The 24,526-nt window shown below is 44.1% G+C and overlaps 1 long non-coding RNA gene across 4 annotated transcripts in view; it reads left to right on the forward strand.

Annotated features, from left to right (window-relative positions):
• LOC310881387 overlaps positions 1–23,602 on the forward strand; it is a 63,244-nt gene extending 39,642 nt beyond the window's left edge. Inside the window, exons 3-7 of one of the 4 annotated variants that reach the window (XR_014572335.1) lie at positions 7,791–8,016; positions 8,923–9,020; positions 10,828–10,965; positions 11,814–11,907; positions 23,546–23,602. This is a non-coding gene — a long non-coding RNA (uncharacterized lncRNA). Of the gene's footprint in view, positions 1–7,790; positions 8,017–8,510; positions 8,883–8,922; positions 9,021–10,827; positions 10,966–11,813; positions 11,908–12,908; positions 18,172–23,545 lie in introns of those variants that run through there. The other 3 variants (XR_014572336.1, XR_014572337.1, XR_014572338.1) reach the window with 3 other exon arrangements.
• The last annotated feature ends 924 nt before the right edge of the window (positions 23,603–24,526 follow it).

The following is a 24,526-nucleotide window of genomic DNA, read 5'->3' on the forward strand; positions in this document are numbered from 1 at the left end:
AATGTTCTCCGAGTTCTGTTTTCAACTGTTAGAGCAGCTCTGCCCAAATTAAGCTCTTACAGAGAGCTTCATACTGAAAGAAAGTTGCAATCAAGAGATCATTGTGCAGAATGAGTGAAGAATGAGGCGTGGGGCTGGGTTTGGCCTACCAAAGGCTGACAGACACAACTTAAGCCTGTATTTCGAAGCAGGCTGTGGCCTGGGGCTTGGGATCGCTGCTGGAGAGGAGCAGGCGACCAGCATGGACGGGCTTTCCAAAAGCGGTGGTGGAAATGAAAGCTTTGGGAGGGGTTGGATGTCAGGAGGTGGCTCCACAGTCAGAAGGTCACGGAGATGAACCAGGAGAATCTGTGGGATGGTGACAGCCGGACAGGTGAGGGCAGAAAGCCTCTGCAGGCAAATGGTCTGCTGTTGGAGTCAGAAATGGCAGATAGGAGATACAAAGCATTGAAAGGAAGCCATTCAGCAGAATTAAGGCAGCAAGGGAGCGAAAAAAATGCTCCCACCTCAACAAGATGTACCTTTTGTCCAGGCCAAACTGAAAAAATTGCATTGAGGAGGGTATTACAGACCCAGTAATCCAGCAAAGGCTCCTGCTTTCACTCAGCAAAAACCTTCACAGAACTTGGTAGGATGAGAAGTAGGGAAGGGTGTGGAATAAATCACTCCGTGTATATTTTGCATATGTATAAGCAAGAAAAGCTGGATGGTGACTAGCATGGCTGTGAGAGCACTCTTAAAGAATCATTTAAGTTGCATATGCTTTTAAAACTCATCCTTCTCGTGTCATTAACTAGCGCACAGACCAGGGAGCAGGTCCAGCATTCCCCACTGCAGGTGTGTATGCAAACTAGAGAGACCCAAATTGTGTTTGCGCAGTGGTAGATGCACAGCATGCTTTTAGCACGCAGCAGCTTTTCAAGCCTTCCGTCCTAAAACATTTATGTTCCCAGAAAAGCCAGTAAATATCCTCATGCTTACTCTTTATGAAATTATAGTCAAGGATGAATGTCAAGCGTTTTGCTGCTTGCAAACACTTTCACACAGCTCTCACTTTAGTATTGCAGGGCTCTTAATAAAGCATAATAACTAAGTTCAAGCTTTTTTGGGAAGGCTTCTGTGGTCCTGCTGCCAACCATAATCGACAGGCATTTGAAATTCATGAGCTCAGTCAATGCTGTGATTACATTTTTGAAGAAACTGTCCAAACAGGCTGTGGCAGAGCGCAGTTTTCTCATTCATTGTATTACTTCTGTTCCCCATCCTTGTACAATAATCACCGAGTGCAGAGGCTTCGCTTTGGGTATGGCTCAGTGACAGGCTACACAAGGATCTGTTTTGACAGCTTTGCAGCTGCTTTTGGGCCCGTTATGTGGTTAGGCTGCTGATGGGCTGTCTAGACAAGCACGCCTTCTAGGATGCCATGTTCTTCTGGTTCACATTTGATTATGAGACAGGCTTTTTCATTTGTAATGCAAACAAGCCCCTGGAAAAAAGAAAAAAAAATCTGCTGTGGGTTTTCTTGTACAAAAGCCCCTTTTTTTCTGAAGGGTGATTTGATTCATACATTTCCGTTCCCCACTGTGGATATATTTTCAGCTTTCCCATTTGGGCATTGGGTTTCCTGAAAAAAAGGGTGAGGTGAAAGTGCTGAACCCCTCAGAAAGCGCTCACATTCTACAGAGATGCACAGCTGTGCAAATATGAGGCCTTGTGTGGGACAAGTGGACCGAAATCCACCTGGTTCCACTGCTTCTGCTTAACGTGCCTGGCCTCAGGCTCTCTGTGAGGCTGCCAAGGGAAGACTGAACTTTCACGGCCAATTTTTCAGAGGCAATGCGAAACCCACTGGGCAGTTTGACCTGGTTCTTGGTTCGATTCGGCTTTAAGGCCACCTCTTGCCATTGCCAACCACAGCTGCAAGCAGTTCTGCAAGGCTGAATGTTGGGCTTGGTCTGAAAGGGGTTGCAGGGGATGATTCTCCTGACCAGAATGGACGCAGTGATTAATTTCCCTGGAACTGAAGCCATTTATCCCAACAGTGAGGGGAGAGGGCCCTGAATCAAGAGAGAAGGTTTTGCCCAGGGACTTCATCGCTGACTTCTTGTTGACTGCTGCTGCTTCGTTTATCTGCTTTGTGCTCGTGCTCTGCTCACACATCCCTTGCCGTGGGCACAAGGTGCCTTTCCAGATGGCTGCAAAGACAAGCACATTGCTACGGGCTTGCTATAAACGGTGATATTGCCTGCATGTAGAGAGGGCACTAACAGCTTTGTTTGAGAAGCGCAGCTTGGCAAGTCTCAGGGACTTTGGAGTGAGCTGGAGAAGACCTATCTTGCTGCATCCTCACACTTCCCCTGACTTGCTCCCATGTAACTGTAGATGTGAACCAAGAGGTCAGGTTGAAGCTGCCTCCTAGATTTTGCCTTGCCCCTGGAAAAATGGCTGCGAGAGTTTAGTCTTCCCCTTCCACCTCGTGCTGAGCTCCTGTGAATGACCCGACTTCACTAAACTCGCAGGAATATCATAACCACGCACAGATGTCAGCACAGGCGGCTCTGCTCCCCTCTGCAAATGCTGTGCAGAGGCAGGGCGTGCAGCTGGGCTGCCCGCCAGCTCGGGGAATGGTTCTGCTCACGGAGATGGGGCCAGACCCCTGGATAAACTCCGCTGCTTCTCTCCATAAAGGTTTTGAAATAGGGTAAGTGGGATGCATCATGTAGACCTAAATAAATCAGAGATTTTCATTTCTGATCTCACCATTGCTGAATGGGCTCTCTTCCAAGCATGTTTCAGTTTGAGGAAAATCCGTCCTCTGCATTTTTTCTGAAGCCTTTCTCTCCTCTTCTGTTGACCATCCGACTTTTGTTTATGAATTTAGCATGGCACATTATTACGAAGTTAGCACATTAATGAATTGTTTGAGCATGGCTTAGCCCTAAGTGAATATATGGTAATAACATAAGATCAGAGCCAAGAAAAACAGAAAAATTCTCAACATGTCAGGAGGGAGAAAACACCTTGCTATGTCTTAAGGAGAATAAAGAAATCTCCAGGCACTCACAGCCTTGTCCAGCACCCCATGAGCCTGTCTCCAGATCAGAGCACTGGTTTGTTATCTTTGTAACATACAACTGTCAAAAAAGATGCGGGTATTTTTCATTAAAAAGCATTTGTTTATTGAATTATTTCATCTTATTAGAGAGGTCTTTTAAAATATTTGTTTTCCAGTCCTGTCTGTAAAACTGAGTGTTGTCATTAAGCATGTCTAAATAGTTGTTCCATCGCACTACCTGTGCCCACGTCAACAAAAAATGGAAATAAAAGTATTCATTTTTTGCTTATTTGATAGGAGGTTTGCTCCCTAGTGATGGGACATTTGATAGATTTTAGATGACAAGCAAATGGAACAGGTCTTACAGAGTTCAGTGGAAAACCCTGTTTTTAGATCAGTCATTATGTTTTTTTTCTAGTGAAGGCATGGCCCCGTTTGTGAATTTAGGACTGCTGGAAATAGTTTGCTATCTTTAGCTACCCTTTGTGGTCCCCTGCAGAGCAGCTCACGAGTCAAAAAGGTTGGCAGATGACAGCCACAAAGCCGTAGGTGTTCTGGGAAATTCGGAGGAATGCAATAGAAAATTATATGTCTTTGATAAAATAGTGAACTCTATTAAATTTATGTGACTTTTAAATAAACTCCTGCGGAAACCTATTAGTTATGTGTATAAAGTTTTATACGACTTCCTTGCAGGAGCTGCTCCAAGTGGCAGCCATCTGGAGGAGACGGCTGCTGCAGCTGCAGTCCTGGTATTGTTTGCAGGAGCAGAGAGGTTGCCAGCACTGAGCTCCCTTCTAGGACAAAAGCCACGGGCCCAGGTGTGGATGCAGCATGCGCCCCTCTCCTCCTGCTTGCAGCACTCCCAGAGCGTGGGTGGCCGACCTCACCCCCCCGGGGCTGCCTGGGCACCTCCCGCTCAGCCTCGTTGGGTTTGTCTGCTCCTGGCCGCTCACAAGAAAGGATTTAACCCCCCAAATAGTTGTGATAGAAAATCAGATCCTGCTTGAGGATTTAAAGGTAGGCGGGTGAGACTTCGCAGCACGACAGCAGGGCAAGGAAGTAAAGCGTGCCATGTTCTGTCAACAGCGGCAACGCTCAGTGTAGAGAAATAACTCCCCAAGTGTACTTGCCCTTTGTATCTGATTTTAATCCCATGTATTTTTATCAGTTTTAATAAGTAGATTTATATTGGACACCAAATGTTAAAATTACCTAAACTTGAAACGCCTGCCTATGAAATGAGTCGGAATAGATTCTCTGTGGAAGTTACTGCAGTGCCAATAAGGATTAATTAAAACTCAAATGTTCTTCATTGTGTGTTAATTAAGGAATTGTTATTCAGTCAACCTTCTTGATTTTTCTCTGTGTTAAATAATCATAGAAGTATTTCACCTAGTCTCACTGTTTGTTTAACCAATTAATTAAGGAAGGGGATATTCTGCATTTATTAGTATTTTAATTGGTGAATTTTATTCCCACTGGCCTAAGCATCTACATATGTTCAGTTTTTGTGTTTAGCTTTTTTATCTTTTAAATGACCAATGTTCCTGATTGTACACACTACAGACCAAAAAAATCTTTCAAGTACTCTGTACAATCGAACTTCATTAAGGCTTGAAAACCAGAGGCGAGGTTTTAATCTCAGTTCCATTCATGTAAGTCTAAAGTAATTCCCCCACTATAATAAGGGATACTAGTTCCACCAGGATGGGAATCTGGCCTCTCTGATTTAAATGATGAGAGTGCATGTTATATAATGATTTTTAACTGTTACCTGTTCAAAGAATTGTATTTAATGGCTACTGATTTATAAAAGTTCACTTTGTAGCACGCTCACAGTTCAGCAGGTGCCACAGAATTTAAATCTCTGTTAATAGCACTCTTGTGGCGATGATGCTCTTTGTGGGGTTTTGAGATGTTTTGTTAACATTAGAGCAACCAAGTTTGCTTTGTCTTCAGAAGGAGAGAAAATGGGAAAGACTGAAGCTCCTGGATTGAGGGGGAGGCGGAAAAAGACAGGAGGTGGACCAGGCAAAGGCAGAAGGGGGGTGACGAGCCTGTGGCAGCAGGGCAGAGCGTTGCTGGCTGCTGGTGACAGAAGAGATGGGGGCAGGCAGCAGGCCGAGCAACGGAAACCAGCCCAGAGAAAGGTCTCTGCGTGATCCGCTGCTCGCTCCGGCAGGGGCTGTGTGATGGGGACAGGAGTGAGGTTTCACCGCCCAAAGGAAGGAGGGCTCGGAGCCAGGACATGCCCTTTTTGGCTATGGGATTTGAATACGCCGAGTTATCCCTTTAAGTTTTTGAATTCTGGCTGCTATGCGGCAGGATGACCGTGAATGCTTGTGCTCGTTCGCCTTTGTTGACTTTGATGCGAAGGCAAGCAGGAATTATCGTCTCCGGAAGGAGCCACGGGTAATCCCCCGGAGGTGCTGGTGATTTCCCCGGTGTGGTGTTTGCTCCAACAGGTACAGGACGAGCGCCCAGAGGGGAGGTGGGAGCGGCAGTTCAGAGGGGGCTGCCTGGCCTGCAGCAACCTGCGCCCAAGTGGGCCTGCAGGGGTTTGCCCTCATCAGCAAAGAGCCGTTTGCTGCTGGAAATCATGCCCACAGCATTTTTGTCGTTGGTTCCCGTTGGGGTACCGATGCGTGCAGAGGAGGCCCGGCGTGGCGTTAGTACCAGGGCACTGGGGAGGCTGCAGCACGGGGCAGGGCACGGCCCCCGCGAGCCCCCCGCCTGGCGGCCGTGCTGTAGCCGTTACACCTCGGTTTTGCACCTGCAAATAGGAGAGAGACAGGAGAGAAATTACTCTTCTTAGAGACTTATTTCTTCTCACCACATCGGAGCAAAATAATAGATGTTTGTGACTGAAGCGAAAGCGAGGTACTGCAATATTTCCCTTGTGTGCGCTTCCCTTCCCGGCACTGCCAGCAGCGAGGAGGCAGCAGGCCCTGCCGCTGGCCGCCTGTGGTCCTCTGGAAGGCCTCAGCCAGCCGGAGGCAGCTCCACACGGTGCTGGCAGCAGCACGGCGGGGTGGCGGGGCCCTTTCTCCTCACTCCATCCCACCCCGGGGACTCGGAGGAGCAGGGCACGGCGGGGACCAGGGCGTGCTGACCTTCTGTGCACGACCGGTGCCCCAGTCCCGACACGGCAGGGCCCCCTCTGCTCAGACATGCCTTTCCCTCCAGTTGCTTATTCCCATCCCAGGTCTTCTTCAGTAAGCCTACAAGTACATTTTTTCCTCCTGCCTTACCGTGTTTTTTTTTTGTCTCATTGGGAAGATGAATGTGGAGATTGTTCCAAGCAAAGTGAGACATTTTGTAGAGAATAAAACAGAAAACATATACGCATGTCCGATATATTTTGTTTTTCCATACCAATTCTAAGTGAGTTATAGCCCCAGTTCTTACTTCCCTGAAAAGTCCTGTGGAGTGGCTTTATATTAAAAATGCTACAAAGCAAATATATTTTTTTTCTCGATGTAAAGGTTCTCTAGATTAATACAAATTATTTTTAAAATCCATGTTCCAATCACAGCCCCTGATTTAATAATGTAATTTGTATCTAGTTGCATTCAGAAATGTGAATAAGCTGCCTGCAGTCAGTGAAGCACTTAGGGAGGACATACTTAAATCCTACTAGATTTAATGGGATGTGAATATTTGGTTGAAGTCAGGTCACTCTGCTAAATATAGAAAGACAGATTAGCAGACAGGGTTTGAGCTATATACTCAGGTGAGTTGTTACTAACATCCAGATTTTGCATTTCATCTTATCCAAGATGTCAGCATGTCCTCTGAAGGTTGTCATCTGAGCTCCACCTGTGTAGTTGCATGGTCTTCATTATGCTTGATTAATGATTTCCCTAGTGCCTGCCATTTATTTATTTTTGCATAGTATTAAACATTTAAAGAAATAACCCCGGTGACGATGCATTAAAACACTGGTCCAAGGAAGAAAGACATGGGCAATATAAATGGCTTCAAGCCATGCATGAAAAAAAAAGACTGCCAGTGCCGTCGTGAACTTCAGCCACACCGCATGCGTACGCCAACAGTAAATTACAGGGATAACATTTTAATCCCTGTGAATACACTGAGGCTGTCTCAGACAATAATTAATGTAGTGAACACCGAGGGCAAGCCGAAGGCGATCGTCCCGACCGGTGCAGGTGTCTTGCAGCCGCCTCCTGCTCTGCCCCGCTGTGCACACACGTGTGCGCGGCTGCTCACACGGCTCCTGCCTCTGCTGCTTCTCGCCGTGCCTGGCGCCATCGGGAGATCCGAGTGCCAAGCCCATGTAGCTGCGGTGGCTTTGCAAATGAAACAATGCGATCAGTGGAAAATCAGCATTGATGCTGGATGTCTGGCTGTACTGATGAACGCTGGTGCCCGCTTGCAGCTGCAGCGCTGCAGAAGGTGGCAGAAATCACCGCACCGTGGCAGTAACTCGTCCTGCAAACTCACAACATGTTTGTGCTTGGCTCTGGCTAAATCTGTCTTCTTTCCTGCTTTACTCTCCCTCTGCAGCAATACCTGTTCCTTTGTGCCTGCTGCTTTCACACAAATATGCATTGTTCATTTGTAAAACCACTTGTAAAACGCACTTCTTTCAGGAATCCCTAGGTCTTTCAGAAAGATAAGCAGAATTACTCTGCTGTAAGTTTAAAAAAAAAAAAAAGACACTATCAATATGCAATGTTTTTTTAATTTTGTGAACTTCCTTTTTATTTAGGATTGTATTTGTGGGAAGGGAAACTTGTCCACAGTCCTTGGAAAGGAGTCCAGAAAGACCTAGGTAATAGAAGATTAACGAAGTGAAGACCAAACATCAACTTATGACAAAACTTTGGAGGAGTTTTCTTCATTCTATTGTTCATGGCCCTGTGGGGAGTCATAAAGGCCTGTACTAATACTGGTTGACACTGAATACTGGCAAATAACCAGAACTGAAAATTAGGGTGAGTCATAATTTGTGCTCTTAAAAGAAAAAAAAAATCCCATTATATCCATCTACCATTGCCCATGCATCCAAATTGCCTTGAAGAAGTCCACTATTAACCAATCTCTTTTGGGTAATTGCTTTCCCTGTGAGAGCCCTCTACATAGAAGTACTGTCAAAACAAGGGCAAGTTTGGGGTCCATCAACCTTGACGATGTCCTCTGACATTATTAGCTGAATTCATCAGCTATTAATGACTACAAGATATATGGGATATACTCTGGTTAGCACTTGGAAAGACTCTTTCAATTCATTTCTAGCTGTATTTATTCATTTAGACTAAATGGAGTTATTAAAGGTCATGATTTCATTTCCAAAGTATCAGGTGAAAATACTTTTCAATTTAGCAAATAGAGGAGACTGCTTGCAATAAAATTAAATACCATCTTTAACCGTTTCTTTGATTTAAAGAGGTATTTCCTAAAAAGTTTGACTTTCTTTAACTAACTCCAGGTGGGGACTGGAGAAATGAACAATGGTGTACGGCGCTCAAAGGAGAATTGTTGACTCCAATAATGAATTTGGGGACTTTGGATTTTCAGAGACCAGCAACAAGATTTCTTGTCCTTCTTGGCACTAAATGACAAGGAAAACCTGAAATGTAATAACTGCCATGTGTAGAGAGGTTTTATTATAAGGCTTACATTTTCATTTTATAATCTGAGATTCACCTGCAAAACACGATTGAGTCAGTCTTCGCTGAAAAAATTTTCTAAGCTCTTATGTTCCTTAAGCAGTGTCTACACTAGAAACCCTTTATCTGTATGTGTTATCATTAAAGTGCTTTTGATTTCGACATAGCAATAAAAGTTATGGATACTGCTATATTAAAATTTTATCTCCTTTTTTTTTTCCCCCCTGGCAGGAAATCTGGAAAAGCCATCTGCACCACTCATTTCTTCCAGCAGATCAAGGTCCACTTTTTTCATGTCCTAAATGCCCTTGGCTGTGTGCCCTCAGCATGTGAGTGCCGTTCCCGTACTGTACATCCCTAAATGTGAGGGCTCCAGCTGCCCCGAGGCTTTGAGGCTGGGCTGGGGGGTGGGCAGTGGGCTGCTGTCAGCAGGGCTTCTCCAGGGGGTCCCTGAAGGATGACGAAGGAAGAGCAGAGGGCTTTGTCTGATGGCTTTCCCAGGAGAGGATGGCAGGCCCTACGCGGCTGAGACAGGCTTCCCAGCTAGAAACCGAGGCATCCTCCCCTAGGAGGAGCCAGCAAGGACCAGAGAGGAGTCCCAGGAGGACTGAATTCACAGCAGTTTTTTTCCTCAGGACTTTTGCTCCTCAGGATAATAGACAAGTGAAAATCAAGGGAAATCCAACACGCTGAGTAGGACTGATACTAGTCCTACTGTACGTGCTGAAAGCTTTAGGAATGAGAATAGAAAGTGCTTCTGCATCACAGCTGCTGACGGGCCGCCCCTCGCACCTGCCTGGGTGTGCTGGGTTAGCTGCAGCCCACGTCGTACGGAAACAGCCTCCCAAAATCCCCAGGCCTGGGTGTGCATTACCCAGGCCACGCAGCAGTCCTTGTGTTTCCTGGCTGGATAACTTAGTTACGTACCTCGACGTCAAATAGCAGACTGAAGATTCACTTCTTGGCTGGCTATGAAATTTTAAAATGTTCGTTGAATAATTTTGTTCAGCTTAGTCAAGGAAAATTCAGGCTATCACAAAGGGAATCTGAAAGAACTCAATTTCTCCACTGTTCAGGCAGAGATACGCTTTGGTGCAATATTACAAGATCCCCAATCCGTAGGCAAGCTGCTTCCATGACCACAGAAACTTGCCGGCTTCATTTGGTAGCTGTGAAAAAAGCGTTCCTGCTTCTGGGAAAAATTGCTCTGAGAATGACCAGGCATGGTCAAGCAGGTTGTTGCCAGATGTGGTGTGTGTTGGATCAGATGGGAATAAAAAAAAATACGTTTTTAACAGAAAACAGGTATGCCAAACATGAGCATAATGTGAAAATAACATAAAGGCCCCTTTGTGAGATTTTATCTGGCAGTTTGGGGCTTTGTGCACCTTCATTTTGCTGGAGCTGTATATTTAGTTCTCCAAGCAGTGTAATAAAAATGCAGCTGTAATCAATCAGATCGTCTTTCTTTAGTTCACTCTCGTTATTCCCCAAGAGGAAGCTTTACAGTTGCAGGAGCAGCAAATTAATTTGTGAGCATGGCTGTGGTCTCAAAACATGTCTAGGCATCGCAAACATGACGATAGCAAATGAAAAGTATTTCCTCCAAGGTCCAGTCTATAGCTGTTATAAATGTTGTAAAATATTATAAATAAGAAATAATTAAAACTACGGGTAAGAGCTTGTTCTGTGGCTAGGAGCAGGATCAGTACAACTGCAGGAATTGGAACTGTGTCAAACTATTTGCTGTATGTTGTTTGTACCGTGTATGGCTCGGCCAAGTGACCTTGCTTATTTTCACTTGGTGCATTTCTCTAATTACCGTAGATGAATTGTGGAGACACAGATTACAAGCCTCTTTCTTAGTGTTACAGCTTGCTGACAGAAATGGTCTAGTGAGCCCCAGCTCGCCCTCTCAATTTAGAATGGAAATTGTAGCTTCCAGGGGATTATTGTTGACTGGCGAGATAACGAGAAGCAAAACAAGGGAGAAGTTGAGTTGTTGAGTCAGGACCTTCATACGGCAGTGCTGCAGGGGAACTGCCACGGAAACTGTTATTCACTGGGGTTTAGAACTGGTAATGCCTGAATTTTATAATGTTTGTCGTTTTTTTGTTTTGTTTTGTTTTTCCTTAGGAGGTGGCAAAGTGACTAATAAATGTAGGGATCGTGTTTGTGATGGGAGCTGCAGCAGCACAGTGCAGTGGAGTGCCTTGCCTGAAGTTGCTCTGCAAATCCATCACAGAGCCTGGAATAAAACTCACTGTATTTGAGGTGAGGCAATAATCATTTCTTTGCAGAATCCGCAAGGGGTCTTACACAGGTGGCTGAGCGGCTTGCACAATAGCCCTGCTGCCATGGAAGAGCCACTTAGGCCTGCTGGCAAACCACCCTGTGAGCAGAAGGTGCATTACACTCCCACGCCTGGCCATGTCCGTTCTGGCTGAGCAGAACTTACAGAAATGATTTTTTTCTCAAATATGTGCAGATTCACTTTTCGCTTGCGATGGGAGAATGCTGGAGGAACAAAACAAAGGGGTGATGGGGGTAATCAGCATTGCCCTCCGCAGCTCAGCTCGGCGCTCCCCAGACGGCTGGGGGGTCGCGGCTGCCCCACGGGGCCAGGCAGCGCCGCTGTGCTGGGGCAGGGCCTTCTCTCCCCGGGGATGTAGGCACTGGGACCTTTTAAAAGGTGAAAACAAAGTAAACCCATTTCCTGGTTGTGGGCTTCTGTTTCTCAGGCTGCTGGTAAAGTTAACTTGCCAAAGACAATGTTACTGAATTGTTTTCTTAATGCAGTTTGGCTAGTGGCTTTTATAAATGGATTGTATTGCTTCTGGTACAGGTATCAAAGTCGTTGGTCAGTTGATTAAAAAAATCTACAAAAGCCTTGAAAAGACGTCCTGCTATTGATGTCTTACCAGCTGTTCACAAAATCAAGCTCTCTATTAAGAAAGGATGATTTAAAAGCCAGTAATGGGCTGTAGTGTTTACCAGGAAATAAAAATGTTGGCTCCCTGCCATCGGTGAAAAGAGATAAGTCATGAATATGTGCAACATTTTTTAAAGTAATTTTTAATGAAGAATTTAAAACAATGTCCTTGTTATTTTTGCATTTCAAGCGATGTGGGAAGTGGCACAGCAGGCAGTAATGCCTAGTGCAGAACAAGCTGAAAAGAAAATCCAGGAAAACCAGTTGTTACCTCAGAAATAAAGGTAGGTTAGTTTGGTTTTTTTTTTTACTACACACAAAAAAAGTTTAGACTAAAAATGCCATTTTCAGATTTTTTGCTTTCTGAGAGTTTGAGGAGTAATTATCGCAAATGCAGTTAATGCACCGATCCATCCAATGTTCAGAGGCCAAAATGCTTCATCAGATTAAGGGATTACAAGATTTCAAGAAGATTGGTTAAGGTCATTTCAAAGTTTTAGTGGCTAGATTTTATTTTAGTGGCTGCTAAAATGAAACAAATAAATGATTAGACTTCTGAAGCAGCCCGGTAGCGTAGAATTTAGCAGTATCAGCTTTCAAGTATTTACTTTTTCCTGAAAAACAAATAGTTCTTGAGGGCTTTGAAAGCAGACAGTCATTTTATACCTATTGCAAATCTGCACATTTACATTAGAGATTACAGTGGAGGGCAGTGCATGCCGTGTAGCGCTGGGAAAAGCAGCCAAGTGGAGTAAGGGCAAACTGCAACAAATCGCTGCTGGATCCAGCTCTTGGGCTGGAGCAAACCCTGCTCGGGCTCAGCTCTGCACCGCGTCTGCCCCAACAGCAGGCTCCGTGTGCGGTGCAGGAGCAGATAAACCCACATGCAGAGTGGTGCAAGAGGTGGAGAACCTGCGAGTCTCAGAGTAACTGACTTCTCTTTATTGAGGGATTACGTTTTAATTCCTGCTTTCAGATACGGCCAGGAATACATATAGTCACTAATTAAAGTAAATAGATATGTGAAAGATGTGCTGAAAAATGTCTGTCTGTTTGCCAAGGGGATGTGTAAGATTATGGCAAGTGTGTGAAAGCACTTTGCTTGGAATTTCCCAGCCCAGTCTGATTTTTAGCATGTGTTCGCGTTAGCCAACTGGTTTGTGCCGGCTGGAGAGGAAATACCCAAAGAACTCTGAGAAAATTCTGATACCAGCACTAAACACTGTGCTCTCTGTGCTCCTGCTGAACGGACTGTTTGTAAGCACAGGCGTTTTTTTTCCTTTAGAAATAGACTTTAAAAATCCTTATGTGCCTTTAGGCATCAGGAGAGGAGTAGCCATACCCCGTGCACACGGGGCCTCTGCCACTTCAAGGCACTGCTCCGAGGTGACATCTTATGCAGCATGCATCCCCTAGCGACACGGCGCTGCTTACTAATAAGGCGCAGGTCATTCGTACAAAGAGTTGAGCTCATTATTGGAAGCAGTCCAGCGGCACCAGGCTCAGAAACCACCGGAGTGAGGCAGCTCTGCACCGAGCACGCAGGGTGACCAGAGCTGGAGCCCCGTGTCCAGGGGCTCTCGCTGCATTTCCACTTCTGCAAATATCTCGCAGCATCTCTGCAGCAACTCCTCAAACTTGTTGGCTTTGCCTGAACAAGTGAAAAAAACAGCCCTCCAAGAAGGAGAGCAAACCTCGCGGAGCAGGAGAAAGGAGGCTGCGCAGATAGCTGAACCCGATTAAATCATCTCTGCAGAGTTCACCATGCGGTCATGAGGACAGTGACTTATTACTGCACTTCGGTAGTGCCTGGAGTCACCAACCCGTATCTACCCCGCCAAATGTGCTAAAGCCCCGGTGCAAAACCCTGCGCAGCACCTCGGGCCTTGCCAGGAGCCTCGCAGCGAGCCCCCGGCCGCTCCGTGCCCCTGCCCTGCAGGGGACCGCGGGTCCCACAGCACAGCAAGCTCCCTGGTTCCCGTGTGCACCCTGCTGTTAGCGATCAATGAACTTCCTAATGATTTATAGTAATCTGATAAGCATGTGAAAGCAGAGACAGTTTTCATGCTGCAAATATTTGTTGCATGATAGCTGTTGTGGAGAATCGCTTGTTTTCTGTGCAGCAAAGCCACTCTCATGCACTTAAGGAGAGAAGTGATATACGAGCAGGAGAAATCAGGCAAAGTTTTAGCTTGAAATCATAGGAAACTGAGCATTAGCCAGCCTTAAACTGTGTCAGAGTGGGAGTCTGAATTTATAACTTCCTTGTAAGTACTACTTAGCATTTAAATTTAGGATTTTTTCTGTGGGCGACGCTAAAGACGACAAGTGTCTGCAAAACTTGCGCTATCACACTGAATATGACCTTTTGGCAAGGCATGCATTAACAGCCTGCTGTCAACTTCTCCTTGCTTCTTGCTTAAAACCTGATGAAAACAAAGCCGCTATTCATGTTCTGGAGGTGAGGCGCTGCACATGCTGCAGGGGAGACCCGCTCAGCATTTCGCAGCGCTGGGTTTGTACGGTCAGGTTTCACGGGGAAAGTGGCTGCTGAGAACCTACTGGAATGTGTAAAATGTCATTGCTGAGTGCTATAGATTTTGAATGCTTCATAGTTCCTTGTCTTCGCTGTGAAATACATAACTAGAAGCACACAAGGTAAATCTGTCAGCTACCCTGAGCTGCAACAGCCAGCCCCTACAGATTTCCCGTGAGTGCTCATAATATTGAAGTTATGAAACGTGTCTGTGCCAGAAAACCCTTACTGTGTGATATACTTTCACTTTAGAGAAATGTAAATAATTTCCAAAGCAACGTTTTGTTGGGCTACTCATATAATTTTACCAAAGAAGCAGTATGTATTTAAGACATGTCAGACTTTGATTTCATTTGGTTCTGATTTTAATTAGCTAATGATGCTGTTTAACTGTGATCTAAGTATCTGAGAAGCAAAACAGCAAGAATTTTAATTAGCTTACTTCGGTACATAACTACTTTTCTTCTAAACTGGTGGGTAATTGACCATGCATTGCCTGACATGATTCGCTTGGTAGTTAATTACTTCGCTCACTGGATAAGCAAATGCTTGTAAGCAATTAAGCCGCAAATCCTTGGGGAAAGGACATATACAGGAGTTTGTTCACCTTATTTTTGCCACGTGCTTCTGAGAGTTTGAAATGCACAACTGAACACACAGGCGAGGTGCTTGCAGCAGTGCAGAGGCGTGAGACATCCCACTGGGTGCTGGGACAGCACCAGCAGAGCTTGGGGGGGGTCAGGGCTGGCGGCCGCCTGGCTGGCTGCAACGCCAGCCAAATTTATTTTAGTGGCTTAAACTAAATCCAGGGGATCCAAGCCTCATAACACTCCCACACGTACCTGTGGCTCTGGCTCAGGCGGGACGTGGGCCTCAGCGAGGGTGCCCATGTACCCCTGGGGCTGCTGTGCGGGGTGGCAACGCCCCCGTTATGGTGTATGGGCGTCGAGGGGAAAGGCGAGAGAAGGTTAAACTGGTTGAACTAGGCATCAGTGGAAAACTGCTAGGTTAGGCGAGGAGGAGCCAGGGAGGTCTTTGGTCCAGGCAGAAAGAAAATGGTCGGTGATGTGAGTTGCTGCACCTTGTTGGATAGCACACGGCAAAGTCGGGAAAGGTGACTGCAAGACATGGTGCTGCTGCATCTCTCATCTGCTTTCCTCGGTATGGCTTTCTCCTGGTGAGCTCTGCTGGGGGGTTTGCAAGGGAGACCTCAAAGAAATAGAAAAAAAAAAAAAAGGCACATTGTGAAGACTGAGAAATATTATGCTTTGTTAAAATGAAATTATAAATTAACTGAAAGAGCCTGATGCCTCTAGGGAGCTGCTTGTCCAGAAGCAGATGTGGGTACGCGCTGGGGTGGGCAATGCAGGCACCGGGCACTTGCCTCGGGAAGGGCTGTGTCCCCTCGGTGGCGTCGCGGCTGCCTGCTGGCGGCCGGGGGCAGGAAGGGGCTTTCGAGATGACAAGGCAAACTGGCACAGCGTTTGCATAAACAGAGCCACCGAACAAAGTTTCTGCTCTGCATACTTTTCCAAATAGAAATGTGCTAATACCAGTACTCGCTGAGAGCGAGTATAGGGTGTCACCCACGGCAGTGAAGGAAATTTATAGCATGTATTCAAACAAATGCTCATGACTGTTTTGTACTTGGTAGTTTTCAACCAGAGCCAATATCAACAACAGAGAATTGCACTGTTGTTTCTATGTCAGAAATTGCTGCTGTATAATATATATTGACTTTGCAAGTCAGTAGATCTGAATAATTAATTCAAACAGTTAGTTTGCATGCCTTTTTATTATTTGAATATGAAAAATGAAAAACTGCTGACTTTTGGAATAATTGGCTCAAGGAATTCTTTGCTGGGCAAGTGGGCTACCCAGCTGTTTGTTTCACTGCTGATGGATGAGTTCACAGGAGTCAAACTGACTTTTAAATTCATCAGGGAAATGCACACAAACTTGACAAACTGGTGTTCTTCCTTCCCATTTAACCTTCTTTCACTTTAACTGGAGTTTATTGAGCTTCCTGTTTCTTTTTTCATTTTAATGTTCCAAAGAAGGTGTCATGCATATGCACTTCTTGTACTGCAGAATACATATCTGTCGATGTATAAACTTTGTGTTTTAAAACATGAAGCAAAAGGACATGTATTTTGCCATTGAACTGTTGTTTTCTTGAAACTAACCACATGCCTCATGCCAACCCTCGGCACCCCGCAGCTGCAGGCGCTGGAGATGTGTGCGTACCTGAACTGGGTATTGAGCTTAGTGCTACCGTGTCGTGCCTTCTATCACACAGATGTATGTGCCCAAGACTTGAGAAATTAGCACGTATTCACTTACAGGTACATGAATATATATTTATGGGAGAGGAACTGAGCTAATGGCCTGTTTCCAGGTGTGAAAGAAATGTGGGGTCCTCTGAAAAATATTGGCGTCTTCTATTTCTCATATGGTTTGCTGTCAGAAGTAAAATAGAGGATGGAAGGGACCTCTTGAGACTTAAAACAAGAAAAAAAAAGTGATTGCCTCATGGAAGGTGACTAAGTTGTTTTGGAAAGGGTGATGAGCTGTACGTTGGGTAAGGTGAGCTAATCAGGAGAGGGAATTGGCTGTAGAAGATGTACATTGATTAGGTGCTAAAGCATGTTAACTACTCAGTTTTGAGCAAAACCCAGAAAGAAAGAAAATTGCACATGGGATTGAAAAGCCAAAGCAATGGGAAGGAATTTATGTATGGAGCTGGGAAGCTTCCATGAATAATCGGCAGAGAAATGATCACTGACCCTTCTCAATACATGGTCCTTGATGTGAGAGGAAGCTGAGATCACGGCAAGTCCCTGCAGCAAGGCATCCCAACCCTGGTCGTAGCAGCCACCCGAGCAGGGGAAGATCTGGCCGTTGCTCTGCCTTTACTGGTTTGCTCAGGTAAAGAACCTGAACAAGCTCCTTATAGCTCTCGTGCACAGCTCGTGGCATGGTGCTAATGGCTCCACAGCTGGAGTTGGTGTTCCCTACAGCCTCAGAGACAAGAAAAATGCTCTGGGAGCACTTTTCCAATAACTGTTTTGAACCATAACATGGCTTTGAAATGATATGACTTCATTTTGTGCTTCTGTCTGAATACCAGAATGGCCTTGAAAAGAATTATTTTAGTTTAGTTCTCATTAGTATGGTTACATAACTAAAAATATTCTATGGTAAAATATTTCAGAGTTCGAACTAGCCAGTCTGGCATCAGAGGGAACAAAGCCTGTATTCTGCAGCAGGCATGTCCAACTGCTTGACATTAAACACAAACAGCTATTTTCCATCTCAGTGTAAAGGCTTAGCGTATTCTGGGGACTTCCAGCACTTACTGATCCATTAATGTGGTCTTACCCATACTAAGTTATTATAAGGGGGGTGGGGGTGTCCGTCTCTCTCTTTGAATACAAAAAAGCCCAATCCTCTTGCAGACTTTTGCTTGAACTGGATCTTATTTCTCTGTTAGCGTGCATTTCATTTCTCTTCACTGCTGGGACATGTAAAGCAGCAAATCTGCATGGGGTTAATGCCTCAGCACACTAAAAAAAGCAGAGGCTGGCAAGAAGGAGTGGGAGAAAGTAGATCAAGAGAGAGTGCTTTGTTCCAGTTCAAGGGCTTGAAGTATGAGAGAGCGACTCACGCTGTTATTGGAGGCTGAAAGAATTTTGTTAAAGGGATGGGATCTGATTTTGTTTCAGCTTAAAATTTAGTATCTCTGCCAACCAACCCAGCAATGCAGGGAAGACCCTTTCCACAAATATTCTTATGCACAGTCACTTCATCTGCTGCCACGCACTCTTTCAGAGGGATGTGATAGGAAATCAGTACTGCAAAATTAAAACTTTCTTGAAATACTGAAGATAACAACACTAGAATCACTAAAATCTCAGTGCTCCTTACTGTGGACATCATTCACAACCAATCACATATGCCTTTTGCTGACAGATATATCAAACTTTCTCAGCTGAAATATTAATCAAATTCCCTCCTCCTCTCAGGAATGCAGCAGCTCTGAAACTACACTGGAGCATGAGAGTCATTTCTTGCTTCTCTTACACCTGGAGCCTATGTTGTAGATCTCCAGTCCAATTTAATGCAGCATTACGTCTTGTTTCCTTGTAGGGAGACACTAGGAAGACTCGGGGAGAAGGGGAGAGAGGTTTTCGCTTTCTAGGAAAGGCCTGAAAATAACTCGGGGACTCTGAAATATAACAAGAGCTTTAACGGAAGGTAACTCCACTGCAGGAGCTGATGTTGCCCAGGCTGGCCCACAAGTCTGTGTGCCAAGCTGCGTGTGTGTGCACGTGGGGGTGACCGGTGCAGAGCCGTGGGCACCGCAAGAGCCGAGGCTCCGCAGGCACGGGGCCACCGGCCCCAGTGTCAGCAGAGCCAAGGAGGGGACGCAGCTGCTGCAGGGGCTGCGGCAGAGGGAGAAATAGAGGCAGAAATAGCAAGGCTAGCGCCTGGCTCCCTGAGCGGAGAGGAAACTTGACACAGAGGAGGAGGGATCCGGCATCTGTAATATGAAAATTACCAGAACTTTCTCAAGAGCCACGGTTTTGTTTGCTTGTTCATTGCTGGGGACGGGGAGCAGTTCGGGCTTGGCAGAGTAGAAGACTTGTCATCTTCTCATTTTCGTACACTTCAGTACTTTGTAATCTTGGCAAAAGCAAGGTGCTGAAGGGGGTCTGTTCTTGAGTTTCCAATTCTTATATTTCCAATGTTGATTAAACAAGAAAATCTCCTACAAGCCTCTTCTTGTTAGATTCTTCGGTCCTATTTCAAGATCAAATGGGCTTTAAAACAGGTCTGGATAAGCTCACGAGCTTAATCTACTTGAAAGGTAGAATGATTGGGCAACATGCTAGACGTGACAATAGATCATTCTGTGTATCGCAGGTAGCACTCCTGTCCTCTGGAGACAACTCCCCGTCATGTTTGGTGAGTGCCTGGGACATAAATGTTCTGCAGTTGCTGTACCATTTGCACAGCACAGTTGTACCTGAAGGCAGTTGTTTAATGGAAACATTCAGTTTGCATTTTCTGCCACTAATACTTTAGTGGGATCAACATTATCGAGGCTAATTAGAATTCAGCGAGAACTGATTGTTCATTAGAGAGAGAAAAAAATGTTCCATGGAGCCCTGGGTTTGGTAGAACTATTTCACATAATTAAGCAATTCCACATCTTGGCATTTTATCCCTCTTGTTATCATTGCACTTTGTTAATAAGTTTTTAATTGCAAATTATCTCTATGACACAAATTACACTGTGTTTACTGATCAGCAAAAATGCCATGATAACCAGCTTGGATGCCAAGTCCTTCGAAAATACTAGCTGCCAAGTTCTCTCCCTTACGTAGTTTGGCATTAAAATATCTTCAGGTTACTTAAAATATACTGATTTCCAGTTTAAAGTGTTATGGACTATGCAGTTTCTTGGCTAAGGCTCCAGGAATAGGGAAACAATAGCTTTCATAACCAAAAGAAGTTTAGTTGCGTGTTGCAAATTGTTCGTGTTTCTCCGATGTTCTGGTTTACATTCTGCGTTTCCTCCATGTACAATGTACATACCTCAAACTCATGAAAAGTGACTATTAACACAATTATTTAAGATAGTTATGTATTCATAATTACCTGTATAGAATTTGTGACAGGTGTTTGACAACAAAAAATTGTGCCAAAATTCATATAATTTTTTTTTAAATGAAATGCCCAGGCTGACTAAATTTCAGAGAAAATGCCTATTTTCTCTTTAAAAACAAAAGATCCATAAAGCTTAAGAGAGAAGAGTCCTTCCTTACTGTTAAAATCTTTACTTATCACCTTCAAGTCCACATGGACTCTCCTGAATTTAGTTTTGTAACTGATTTATTCTATAATATATGAAGGAAATATGTAAATTCATGTTCAGGTATGTAGTTTCTGTTGAAATGACTAGAAGTATTTGGGACTTAAGTTAGCAAATATTTTGGTTGGGAAAATAGGATACAATTTTCAGAAAGCCTCAAGGTAACTTGTATTTGTTTTAGAGAGGATTTTAGCTTTTGGGTTTGGTTTGGTTATTACATATGCAAAAAAAAAAAATATAATGTTTTACTTCAAGTCTTTATATGGATTTAGATATCATACAGCAACTGAAATTAAAAAAAAATATATTAAAGGCTTCAGGTCAAACAACATTAAGATCTAATTTAACTTTTAACAATAGGGTCCATTACACAGTGGTGGTCAGCATTCAGTAAACAATAAAGCATAGATGTCATTTCATCAAGCTGTCAAAGAGAAATCGTGTGCTGTGTCCCTGCTTCCTGACCCCTGAAATAAACACAGCACAGTTCTGAAACATTCTGGGGTTTTAATTGAGATTAGCTCGTTAGCTGTTAGCATCAGATACTGGCACTTGTCCAGCCCCACTTGCGTGAAGATGAGGTTGGGGTTTCTTTCATCCACGAGGCTGACGACAGTGCAATCTGTAAGACCTGAAGTTTTGTCCTGACCTGTTGACTTTTTTGTGAGATCTCGAGCAAACATTTATCCCTCATGGTTAAGTGACTGCATCTGTAAAATATTTAAACACTCTTCATTAAAGCCCCTAAAGACCAGTTGACAAGAGGCATGTGGTGCTCCTCGGGGTGCATCTTGCTCTGCTCCCCACAGCCGTCATGCATGGCCCTTGGTCAGATGAGGCACATGCCAATTTTCATAGCTTACCTTTAAACGACTTAAAAGTAAATGAAGTCACTCCATTTTTAGTTAAACTTAATGTGTCCATTCTTTTGTCAGATTATAAAGATGCGTGCCTTGTGCCTGTTTCCAGTGTGGATCGTGTTCTAAGTGCACTCTTAAACACTGCAGGGTAAATTACAATCCCCTGAAATCATTTCCAATTAAGCTAAACTTTCAAAATGCGCTTCTGGGTCTCCTTCCTCTATCTGAAGTAGTCTTTTCAGAAAATAATATCTTAGTTCAGGTAAACAGAGATACCAGATAGACAAAACACTGTTGGATTTTGCCACTTCTTTTCCATAACTTACAGGCTGTTTGGTGACTTCAGGGTTTGTTTGCTTCACTCCCTCTGATCAGAAGGGACACACAAGGTTTCCCACAGCCAGATTTTGCTTATTTCTATTCTTCAGCCCTCTCTAGGGACAAGGACATTTTTTTTATCCTTCTGAAGGACAAACCGGTACTGGAGCAACCTCTGGTGCTCACGCTGTTGCATATTAGCTAAACAGAAGTGAGCTTTGTGTGAAAGGTATGAATAGCATTGGCACTCAATATTGTTTCAACTGTAACTCAGTTTCACTAAAAGATTTTATTAAAACATTTAGCTCTGTTAAATGACCCCTCTACCAAACACGTACGTGCACTGAGTTGTTTGCTTTATAGAACATACAGGTATGAAGACCAATTTCCTACTGCTTTTTTTCCAACAATTCAGAAGCTTTTTTATACTACCACTCTGCTTCAGAGGAAACTGCTGTTTTCATTTGGTCTTCATCACATGCTTCTGTGCGTTTTTCCAGTTCACAGATGCTAAATTATATGTACTGGAAATAAATGCTAGAACTACACCAGTGGAAGACTAAGGTCCGGTCACTTGCGCATTAACAGTACATGTGCCAGAGGCCCCAGGAAGGCTGCACTGAGCTGCTGCTGAGGTTAAAGCATGCTTTGGTCTCAATAACCCCTCACCAGGGAAAGCCTCTACAAGGCTCCACTGTCTGCACATCGCACTTAATTGCCTTTGGGTCACTGCAGGAATGGGCTTCCCCGGTCAAGGCTGAAAACATCCATTTAGCAAACACGGTTTGAAAAAGCTGTGTGCGTGTAAACTTTCCCCAATTTGATACAGAATGGCATTATAAAATATTAAATACCAAGGGCAAGAAAAGAAATATAGATACAGTCTCTATCATTTAAAAATAACAAATCGCTATCAGTCCTCAGTCTGGAATTATTCCCGGTGGGTTAATTCTTTTAAAATCCAAGACTTTGGAATACCACTTGCAGTGTGTGAGAAGAGCTGCAGAGAAGGCAAAGACAACCAGCTCCACATTTAATATTCCTAGAAGGTCAAACAACTAAAAGTGACAAATACAGTGTTTGAGTTCCCTTTTAAATGGATGTAATTAATTAGAAGTGAAAACAGTTGCTTAAGTACTAGATGTTAAAAGAGGAAGCACACCCTGCAAGTCATTATCATATGTCCAGAATAAATTTCTGCAGCAGTGTCAATCTAATAGTTGTCAACAGTGAAACTAAAGCATTAGTCACTGACTGCTCAGCAAATTGTGTGTTTGGAACAGGAAAGGCAACCATCCATAATTTATCCTAAAGGACATCCTTTATTTTCTCCACTATGTGGAGAGTTAAAGGAAAGCTAAGTGAATAAAACAGTAAAAATACTTTACAGAACCAACATTAAGAAATGTGGCTGTTCATATAACCATTATTTTATGCAGAATTCAGCCTGAAGACCCCCCTAATCTTGTAAGAAAAGTTAACCCAAAATCTGAAGAAAAAAATCTGTATGTTTTCTTGAGACAGCATTACACACCCAGAATACAAATAACACACTCACTGCAAATGTATCTTATTGCACTGCTAACTCAAATAAAGAAGTGGTATAATGGAAAAAAAAACTCCAAGGCACATCTGTAAAAAAGAAGTGGAGAGCATGTATTCCTCAGAGTAAATGGGAACATTTATTTTGTGTGTATTAGTAAAGATAGCAATTATTATTGTCATAAGGCTTGTTTTAGTTTATACACAATTTTCTTAGTTGCCCTTGATAGATTGTCAGCTGCAAGGCAGCATGCAAACAGAGCAGTTATTTTAATGTAAACCTTGGAAGCATAGTTTCTAAGAATAAAATTCTTCAAACAGTTTTTGTAGCTAGTCAGTAATCACAAAAGTTTTCTGCTGTACAAGCAAGGAACGTGTGGCATTAAATCTTCGCAGTCATCTACATAGAGCAAGTGATGGTGTCACCAGATTCAGCAGAGCCGGTTCCTCAGATTCACTGAGGGCTAAAATTGGATCTCCTGGTGAGATGAAAATGTCACAAGTTGCCAACGATAAGTTCATTTCTCTTTCAATTAAGGAGGAAATTCATAGACTGACTGAAAATTATGTATTTTTCTCTGTGGTGTTGTATCACCAAAATGTGGAAATATCTGAGTGTTTCACTATAATGCTGTTCAAAGGAGATTTTTTTTTCTTTCTGTTCAGACATAAATATGTAGATACTGTTTGTTTCTTCAAAGAATATTCTGGAATGAAATACTGAGTGAGTGAGTATAATTACTGGGAGTCTTCCAGTGCTAGAGCTTTTTTTTTTTTTTTTCCCATAGAATTTTAATGGCCATTCCTACCAGAAATGGAGCAAAAACTTGCTACATGCAGATACGGTAAGAGCTAAACTTCAAGTGGAAATTAATAACAATGGCACATGGAAAGCATTTATTAATTGATATTTAATGATGTAATAATACTTATTTAAAATTCTGCATATGGATTTTAACCATATACTGAAGCTTTAAATAGCTGTTGTCTAGAGGGAAGTGGAAGGAGAGCAGTAGCAGAAAGATTCAAAAATTAATACTGTGCAGAAGTAAATGACTTCGCCTAAAACTGCATCTTAAATAAAATATTTTCACTTATTTTTCATGCACTACCACCTTATTTCCAACCAAGACTCGTAGTCATTCCGGTCATGAAAGCTGCTACCATGGACCCGTAAGAACTGCGGAGAGCTGCACTTCCATTGCTGTTCTTTATAAGACAGAAATGCTCTGGGAAGAGAGGCCTAAGTTTTATTTAAAAGTTTGCACACGCCCAGCTCGCGGGGCTGGCTCTGAGCTGTTCCTGCCATGCAGCAGATGAGGAGGGACTGAGCTTATTAAAACCACATCAGGCAACACCGGAATTCAAAGCCTTCCTTCCAGTTGGAAAGCTTAGATCGAGACCAAAGCCAGGCCGGACGTGAAAACAAAAACCCAGAACTGAAAATCCCCGAAGGCCCGGCCTGCTCCGTCCGTGCCTGCCGCTGGCTGCGCGCAGCCGCCAGGCCCCGGTTCCCCGGGGGCTCTCCGGTGGCTGGGCGCCTCTCCCGCTGCCACAGGGACACGGTGGCCACCAGGAGCTCGGCCTACGGCGCGGCCAGGGCGGCTGCAGCGGCCACGGAGGTGGGCGCTGGGGCAGGGGGCTGCTGGCGGCCCTTCCCGAGCCCCCACGGGGACAGTAGATCTGCTCCGTCCTGAACGTGTGTTGAAATGTAAAGCCACCGCCCACAGCAGTCGGCACCGGGACTTCTTGCTGACTCCGAGTTAAAA

This window comes from Anser anser (assembly GCF_964211835.1).
Source record: "Anser anser genome assembly, chromosome: 14".
Classification (NCBI taxonomy): domain Eukaryota; kingdom Metazoa; phylum Chordata; class Aves; order Anseriformes; family Anatidae; genus Anser; species Anser anser.